The following is an 8,765-nucleotide window of genomic DNA, read 5'->3' on the forward strand; positions in this document are numbered from 1 at the left end:
ACCCTGGTCAAGTCACTTAACCCTGTTTGCCTCAGTTTCCTCATATGTAAAATGAGCTGGAGAAGAAAATGGCAAACCACTCTAGTATCTTTGCCAAGGAAACCCCAAATGGAATCACAAAGAATCAGACGTGCCTGACAAACAACTGAACAACAACCACACACTGCAATTAATTCAAGTCTAGTTATCTTCAGTAACTGCTCCAGTAGAAAAGCATCAAGTTTAAATAGAATATGATTTCTGGAAATTTTTATTTAGATTTTGGTGACTTGTTGATTTTTTTAGTTTATAGAAACCGAGTAGTTGTTCTAAGTTTAAATACAATCATCATATAGGTTCACTTTCAAGTTAATAAGCATTTATTAATTACTTAACATCATCCAAGTGGTATGAAAGACACCATGTAGAGGTTAAAGGTTAGGGTACTGGGTTTGGAGTGAGGGAGTCCTTGTTTCCAATTCTGTATCTGACACTTAATGCTGTTTGATTGTGGGGAAGGGACTTGATTTCTAGGGAACTAAGGCAAAGGCTTAGGATTTAGCCTCATAGTCATTAGAGGGAGTATCCATACTCTGAAGAAACTGTAACTTTCCCATTCAAGTCCAAGTTCAAGAAGTAATTTAGCAAGTGTATCTGGGAAACATTCTTCTTCCTCTTCTCTCATTTTAATTTTAATTTATTTCTTTTTTCTTAAGAAGAATCTAATCCATGAGATACAATGAGATATATTGAAGGACTAAGGAAAGATGTTTCTTGAAATCAGAATTGCATTTCAAGTTTCAAAAAGTATTTTTCTCATAGATTTTTTGGGGGCAGAGGGGTAACAGTGGGTGGGCCTTGTAGGGGAATATCATATTACTGGGAAGAACTTCCAAATGAATTAAAAAGTGGCATTTTTAATTGTCAAATCAATAAGCATTTTCTTCCTATGAACCAATTACCTTGCTGAGTGTTACAAAGAGAAGCAAAAAAAAAAGTGTTACCCTCTGGGAGCTTTTATTCTAATGAGAGACTATTAAATGATTATTTACATAAAAGATATAGAGATTGTAGATGGAAGAAAATCTCAGAGGATAAGCCTCTTAAACCTTGGAGGATTTAGGAAAATTTTCCTATAGAAGGCAGGATTTGAGTTGAATCCTAAAGAAATCCAGGAAAACAAAAAAAAAATGAAGAAAACGTACATTTCATACAAGGGGTTCAGTCAGTGCAGAGGACTGAGAGGGTAGAGGGAGTGTCTCTATAGCTAGATCATGGAATGAATGCATGGAGGGAACTAGAAGACTGGGGGGAAGTAGAAAAAAATTTGGAAAGGTAAGGGTCAGTTTATGAAGACTTTAAATGATGAGGAGATGAATTTATATTTGATTCTGGTATTGGAGTTAATTGATGTGGTCAGAGCTCTTTAGGTAACTCACTTTGGTAATAGTATGTAGGATAGACTGGAGTGGCAAGAGACTTGAAGTAGGGGAGACCAAGAAGGATGCTGCAGTTAGGTAATACAGTGGTTAGAATAGTAGATTTGGAATCACTGAGACTAATCTTCATGAGTTCAAATCTAGCCCAAGCCATTTACTAGTTGTGTGACTTTGAGCAAGACATTCAAACCTGTTTGCCTTCATTTTTCTCATCTGTAAAATGAGCTGGAGAAAGAAGTGGCAACCCAATCTAGTATCTCTGCCAAGAAAATCCAAATGGGGTTATGAAGAGTTGGACATAACTGAAAAATGACTGAACACTGAAATAGTGAGAGGCGATAAGGATCTGAACATGGATGTCAGTGTGTAGAGCAAGAGAGAGAAGGAGATGTATATGAGATCATGAAGGTAGAAATGACAAGATTTGACAATAGTTTGGTTGTTTGAGGAGAGTGAAAGTGAGGGGGTTAAGATTGGAGGTCTGATTTTATGTGAGAAATGGGTAGGGTTAGTGTTCATCTGTCGCATCCTACATGTAGATATCTCCAAGGCCATATATGTTAATCATCTCATTTTAAATATGAGAAAACTGAGAGAGGTAAAGTCACTCATCCAATATTACTCAGGTAGTCAGTATCAGTTTTGGGATTGGGATTTGAACCTAAACTTCTGATTACAGGGTCACTGCTATTTCTATTGTACCATGATGCTTTCTCACGTAAAGAGCCTGATTACAGAATTACAGTTTCTAAAATGTTCACTTCCTTCCTCTAATCTTCTCATGTTCTCCTGTTTCTCTGGGAATGACCTCTCTTTATAGAAAGAGGAAAATTAAATTGGAAGGTTTCTTATCATCTTATAACTCACCTGATGGGTGATTTGTAAGCAGGTATTTGTGTAAAGCCTGTGATGCATAGACCATATGGATATTTCAGCATCATAAATGCATTGACTATTGATGCTGCTATATATCTCCCAGAGAAATAAATGTATTGATTTAATACTATGCATAGCTTAAATGAATGGCTTAATGCAAATGGAGGCTCAGTTGGCTGGCTTCTGCCTAGGAGGGGGTCTATGGTGATTTGAGGGAAGAAATAAATAAACATGATGTAAATGTTATTTTGACCACCTCAGGCTAATGAGCCAGATTAGCAAGCTTCCCTAAATCCCACTTTAATTTTTTCTTGTAAAATCAGAATATTTTTTTCTAAAATCTTCAGGAGGTTTCTGAAAAAAGGCATCATTCCAATGTTTGAGAACAGAACGATCCTTGTTTTCCCTTGCTCCAGTTTCATCCTTATTTGGGAGTGTGGGCCCAAAGGAGAGGACAGCTTCTGAAAGAATACTTCCTGAGCATGAAAATACTGTGCCCTTTTTTTAATGAATGAAAATGCATTTATTTGCAAACAATACACCGCACTTAGCTGAAACCTGCCTTTGCATCATTGGAAAGGAGGCTTGTTGACATCCCCGCAGGACTTCTTCTTGGAACATTCTTGAATTTCCCACATATCATTTTTGGGATTTGTTGCACCTCAAAGTGCTATTTGTAACTGTCTACCTGTTAAAATACAAGTGTCCCTGAAGTGAGTGAGAACAAGGCAAATTAAAAAAAACAAGTTTATGGGGATTGCTAGGATTGTCTTTTATAACCCCAGGGTGAAAGGACAGAGTCATAGAAGTGGCTTCCTTTTTACTTCTTAATCAGATTATATATATATATATATATATATATATATATATATATATATATATATATATATATATATATATATATACTTTTTTCTTGCATAGTGGGATTGTTGGCTTTGAAATATATTAGTGACCCTCTCATATCTTCCTTCAAAAAGAACAGTTAATTGATAAATACCATTCCGGTGAAGCTTAAGAAAGGCATTATGAAGTGAGAGATTGTTATAGAAATACAGGAACAAAGATTTAGATAGAGCTGGTAGGGAGACCCAGAAGTGATTTAGTGCAACTTTCTTACTTAAGAGATTAAGAAAATGAAGCCCAGAAGGATTTAGTGACTTGCCCTAAATTGCACAGGTGGTGAATGGTAGAGCTGGGATTCAGTCTAAGGTCCTTTGACTCCAAATTCGACTCACTATCCCCTGTATCATGCTGCATGCATGATAATTATTATTTTATTTATTGTAAAAGCATCTTTTCAATAGGTGGATTCAGGATCCACCTATAGGCCTGGGGGCATCATACAGATGTCATTGTGGTGGTGGTGATAAGGATAATGATGATGATGATGATGATGATGTTGATGATATTTTTCCTTCACTCTTTTTTTTTCAGATTTTAAAGCTTTTATTCAAACAAAGAAAATCAGGGGAGACCATAAACGCAGTCCCCCACTACCAAAAATTATGCAAATTTCCCGAATTTGGGGAAATTGCAGGGGTCAACTCATCCAGAATACAATGGATAAACCTTGCCCTGGGGAAACCACTTTCATGATCATGGAATCACCCCTGCCAGGTAAAGTGTTGTCCTTCACTCTTTTTAAAAAACAATTTTTTTTTTGCAAGGCAGTAAGGCCACACAACTAGGTAATTATTAAGTGTCTGAGGTCAGATTTGAACTCAGGTACTCCTGACTCCAGGGTCGGTGCTCTATCCACTGCACCACCTAGTTGACCCCCTGTCTTTCACTCTTGAAGAAGACCATGACATCAAGGAAGTGAGGTCATGATAAGCATGTGAATTAAATTTGAGTGAGGGGAGCTGTGCTAAGTCACTAGCCTCATTTTGTCCTCCAGAACCATTTGGATCTAGTGGCTAGATATGAAACAGAATGACTAGAGATGGCCCTGGATGCAAGACAATCAGGGTTAAGTGACTTGCCCAAGGTCTAAGCAAAAGTTTTCAATCTGAAGAAGGTACTCTTCACATTTTATGATTAGATATTTTTATGTTCACTAGTAAATGTATGTAATATAGGTGGAATATCCACTTGAGTTGTCTAAGTGTATAGATGAGACTTGTAGGTGGCATGGATAGATAAGATCTCAGGTGTAGAGATAAATAGGACCAAATTCTATACCTAAAGGCTAGTTGGGAGGATTGGGGAGAGAGGGGAAGAAGGGTGAATTTTTTTCCTTTTTTTAATCTTACTATTACTTATCTTAGTGGTATTTTATTTTTTTTCCAGTTAGGTGTAAAGATAATTTTCAGCATTCATTTTTGTAGAATTTTGAATTCCATTTTCCCTCTCTCCCTTCCTTTCCCTTTCCCCAAGACAGCAAACAATCTGATATAGGTTATACATGCACAATCATATTAAATATATTTCAATTTTAGTCATGTTTTGAAAGAAGAATCAGAACAAAAGGAAAAAACCATGAGAAAGAAAAAAAACACAATTTAAAAAAAAGTGAAAATAGTATGCTTTGGTCTACAATAAAACTCCATAGTTCTTTCTTTGGATGTGGATGGCATTTTCCATCACAAATCTTTTAGAATTGACTTTGATCATTGTATTGCTGAGGAGAGCTAAGTCTATCAAAGCTGATCATCACACATTGTTGCTCAGCATCATTTTATTTATATTTAGTCTTTCCAGGTTTTTCTGAAATCTGCCTGCTCATCATTTCTTATAGAATAATAGTATTCCATTACATTCATCTACCACAGCTTGTTCAGCCATTCCTCAAATGATAAACATACCCTCAATTTCCAATTCTTTACTACCACAAAAAAGCTTATAAATCTTTTTGTACATATGGATCCTTTCCCATTTATTTAGTTTCTTTGAGATACAAACCTAGTTGTGGTATTGCTGGATTAAAGGGTATGCATAGTTTTATAGCTCCTTGGGCATTATTCCAAATTGCTCTATAGAATTGTTGGATCAGTTCACAACTCCATCAGTAATGTATTAGTGTTCTAGTTTTCCATATCCCCTCAATTGTTATCTGGATGATTTTTTTATGTCTTCAAGAGAGATATTGAACTAGAATTTTATTCACAGGTGTATTATATATATATATATATATATATATATATATATATATATATATATATATATGCATGATGAGTATGCCTTTCCCCTTGCTCCCCTAACTCTGGTTTAGAATGGGGTATTTCTGCATCACAAGCTCTACAAATCAAACATGTTGGAGTGCCAGCTTCTAATTTATATCTAAGTGTTTCAAAGATCTGACTTGGAGTTCTAACTAGTGAAATTTGGTATCACTTTTTAAGGCTACAAAGTTTTCTTAAACCAATGTCACCACTAGCTTTTAAAATTAAACAGATACTTCAGAGGAGTTATTCAGGATTCATGACCTTCCAACTTGGACCTCAATAAATCTATCCAGGAATGGATCGTTTGGACTTTCCTAAAACTGAAACTTCAAAGTCACTAGTATTTGAAGATATTCTTCATAGAATTTAAAGTCATGGAAGTTAAAGATAAGAAGTACATTATTTTTCTTCAGTCACTTAGTCTTGTCTGACTGTAGCACACTAATACCTGTTCCAGGGATTTTCTTGGCAAAGATTCTGAAGTGATTTGCTCTTTCATTCTTCAGTAGGTTAAGGAAACCAGAGATTATGCGATTTAACCAGGGTCATGGAATTAATGTGAGGCTGGAATTAAACCTAGGTCTAAGCCTCAATTTTAGAGATGAAGAAGCACAAGTAATTTTTGTCAGTAAGACCTAGAACTCAAGGTCTAGACTCCTTCTACATCAAGAGTCCAGTTTTCTTTTCATGAAACCACAAAGCCTCTAGATTTGGATTAGTTTTATAGTGACTTTACAAAGTGGTGGGGAGAATAAACAGGGTTGGTGGGGATTAAAAAAAAAGTCATCTAAAGAGACTCAATAAAAAAATAATCTTGGCTGTCAGTGAAGCCAGGGGCAGCAAAAAAAGAAGAAAAATAAAGAAAGAATGGGGGTGGGGAGAGAAATCATTGGGAATTCTGTGAATAAATTATACAATAATAACAACATTGTTCAGATAACTAACTTTGAAAGACTTAGTATGCTGATCAATGCAATGATCACCCAAAAGTCCAAAGGACTTATGTTGAACCACATAACTTGCCTTTTAACAGAAAGGTGATATAGTGAAGATGCAGAAGAAAGCATCTTCTACTGAATATGGTCAATACAGGAATTTATTTTGCTTGAATATACATTTGTTACAAGGGTTTCTTTTTCTTTTTAGTTGGGCTGGAGGAGGTGGGAGACAGAAAATAAATGCTTGTTAATTGCAGGGGGAAAAAAGAAAAATAAAGTAAAATAATTCTTTTTTGAAATTCAGTCCTAAATTTTCTCTACAACTCATTTTTTCCCCTCCTTCTCTCTATGGGGACAAGCAGAGCAAGTACAAACTCTCTTTCACATGATATTCCTTCAAATACTTGAATCTACCAAATCCCCCTTAATTTTTTTCTATATGTTCCCGCTTTCTTCAGTTGATTCATGGGTGACATTATTTCTGAAAACATTCTAGAAATAGTACTCCAGATTGATCTAACAAGATCACTTCCCTAGCCTCTCTAGACATTATGCCTTTTAAAATGTAATTAATGTTTATATTAACTTTTCTGACAGTCTTACACCTATTAGCTTATAGTGAATTTGAAGTTAGTAGTCAACAAGTATGTTAAGCAGCTATTATGTTCTAAGAACTGTTGTGCTGAGAGTTGAAAGATCACTAATAAATCCATATCTTAAGAATTGACATCTAGGCAGGCTTCATTCATCTAGTAATTGTGCAGCTGATGTTTTGAACCCAAGGATAAGAATTTATATTTACTCCTATTAAGTTTGATCTTATTGGACTAGGCTCGGCATTCCAATATTTGAAGTATATGCATGCCTCTAGGAAAAGACATTTGTTTACCAAATTGGAAAGTGCATATGAAATTTAGAAAAGGCTATTAACCACTTCAGATGATGTCAGAGGTTCTCAAAGGCCCTCCAGCCAAAAAGATCTTCCCCAAGAAGCTATAATTCTTACTTTTACAATAAAGAATGAGAGTAGTAGATCAAGCCCTGAATTAAGAACCTTGTAAAGGGGTGCAGGTAATTCCTCAAACAGTATTGTCACCTAAACTATGACGGAAGGACCCTGAATTTGGAATTAGATAACTTAAAATCTTTTTCTTACCTTCTTTGTGACTTTAAGTGAGTCATTTAATTAAATTCATTTAAAATTCATTAAATACTTACAGTATCCAAGGTAGTATGATAGTTATTTTTTAAATCAAATTTCCACAGTAGTTATTGCAGACCTTTTCTTTTCCCCTCAAGAATCCCATTCACTCTTTTTTTCTTTCTAAAAAAGAACTTTGACCCATATTTTGCTGAGATGTGAGCTCCTTCTCCCTTATTCTACATATTAAAACCACTTGACATCCCCATTATTACCTTTATTAATCTCTGATGAAGAGGTCAATCCTTCTACTCGTACTCTTGATCCAGCTCCTCCAAGAGATTATCTTCCTGGTCATTCCTTCCTCCAATCTTCCAATTGCTTATTGGACAATTTTGAACTGGTTTTCCCATAAGCATTTTAAGTTAAATATGTTCAGTCTAAAACTCATTTTGCCCCCAAACCACCTCTCTTCCTAACTCACTCATATTTGCAAACCTGGAGACATCCTCGGATTTTCAATCTCTCTCACTCCCCCTATCCAGTTGACTGCCAAATCTTATTGATTCTACCTCAACAATCTATCTCATATCTATTATCTTTTCTGCAGGCACCCAGTTAGTACCCTGTTTCAAGCCTTCTCATATGAAATATTGCAATAGCATTCAATCTTAGTGGTTCAGAAATACTTTTTTATCATATGTTCCTGACCAACTGAACTCTACATCTATTTTTTATTAAAGAAAAAAACCTTTCTTGGTTAAAAGAGAAAATTATTCATTAAGGAATGAGGAATTAGTCTTTCTACCTGATGTCTCTCCTTCTTCAATCCATTCTCCTAATAGCTATAAAGAAGGTATTCCTAAAACAAAGGTCTGACAATAGCATTTCTCTATTGAAGAAACTCCATTGTCTCCTTGCCTATAAGATAAAGTACAAACTCCTCTGTTTGGTCTGTAAAGGTATTTATAGTTTGGTTCTACCATACTTTACCAGGTTTATTACTACTCCACTCAAACTCTAGTCCATACTCACATACAACATTTCATCTTTTGCAACTGTGCCTATGAAAGCTCTCTCTCTCTCTCATGTCTGGAATTGAAAAATCACAAAATTTGAGAAATGGAAGACAATGTAGCAGTCATTTAGTCCAATTGATATACCAAAGGAACCCCAACTTTAGTATACTCAAAAAATGATCACTTAGCTTCCACTTGAAAATTTCCAA

The 8,765-nt window shown here is 35.3% G+C and overlaps 1 non-coding gene across 1 annotated transcript; it reads right to left on the reverse strand.

Moving 5' to 3' along the window:
* Positions 1-3,759: 3,759 nt before the first annotated feature.
* On the reverse strand, positions 3,760-3,920 carry LOC141490305 (U1 spliceosomal RNA). The gene has a single exon (XR_012469146.1). It is a non-coding gene; the product is annotated as a U1 spliceosomal RNA (small nuclear RNA).
* Positions 3,921-8,765: the final 4,845 nt, after the last annotated feature.

Source organism: Macrotis lagotis, chromosome 5, assembly GCF_037893015.1.
Source record: "Macrotis lagotis isolate mMagLag1 chromosome 5, bilby.v1.9.chrom.fasta, whole genome shotgun sequence".
Classification (NCBI taxonomy): Eukaryota; Metazoa; Chordata; class Mammalia; order Peramelemorphia; family Peramelidae; genus Macrotis; species Macrotis lagotis.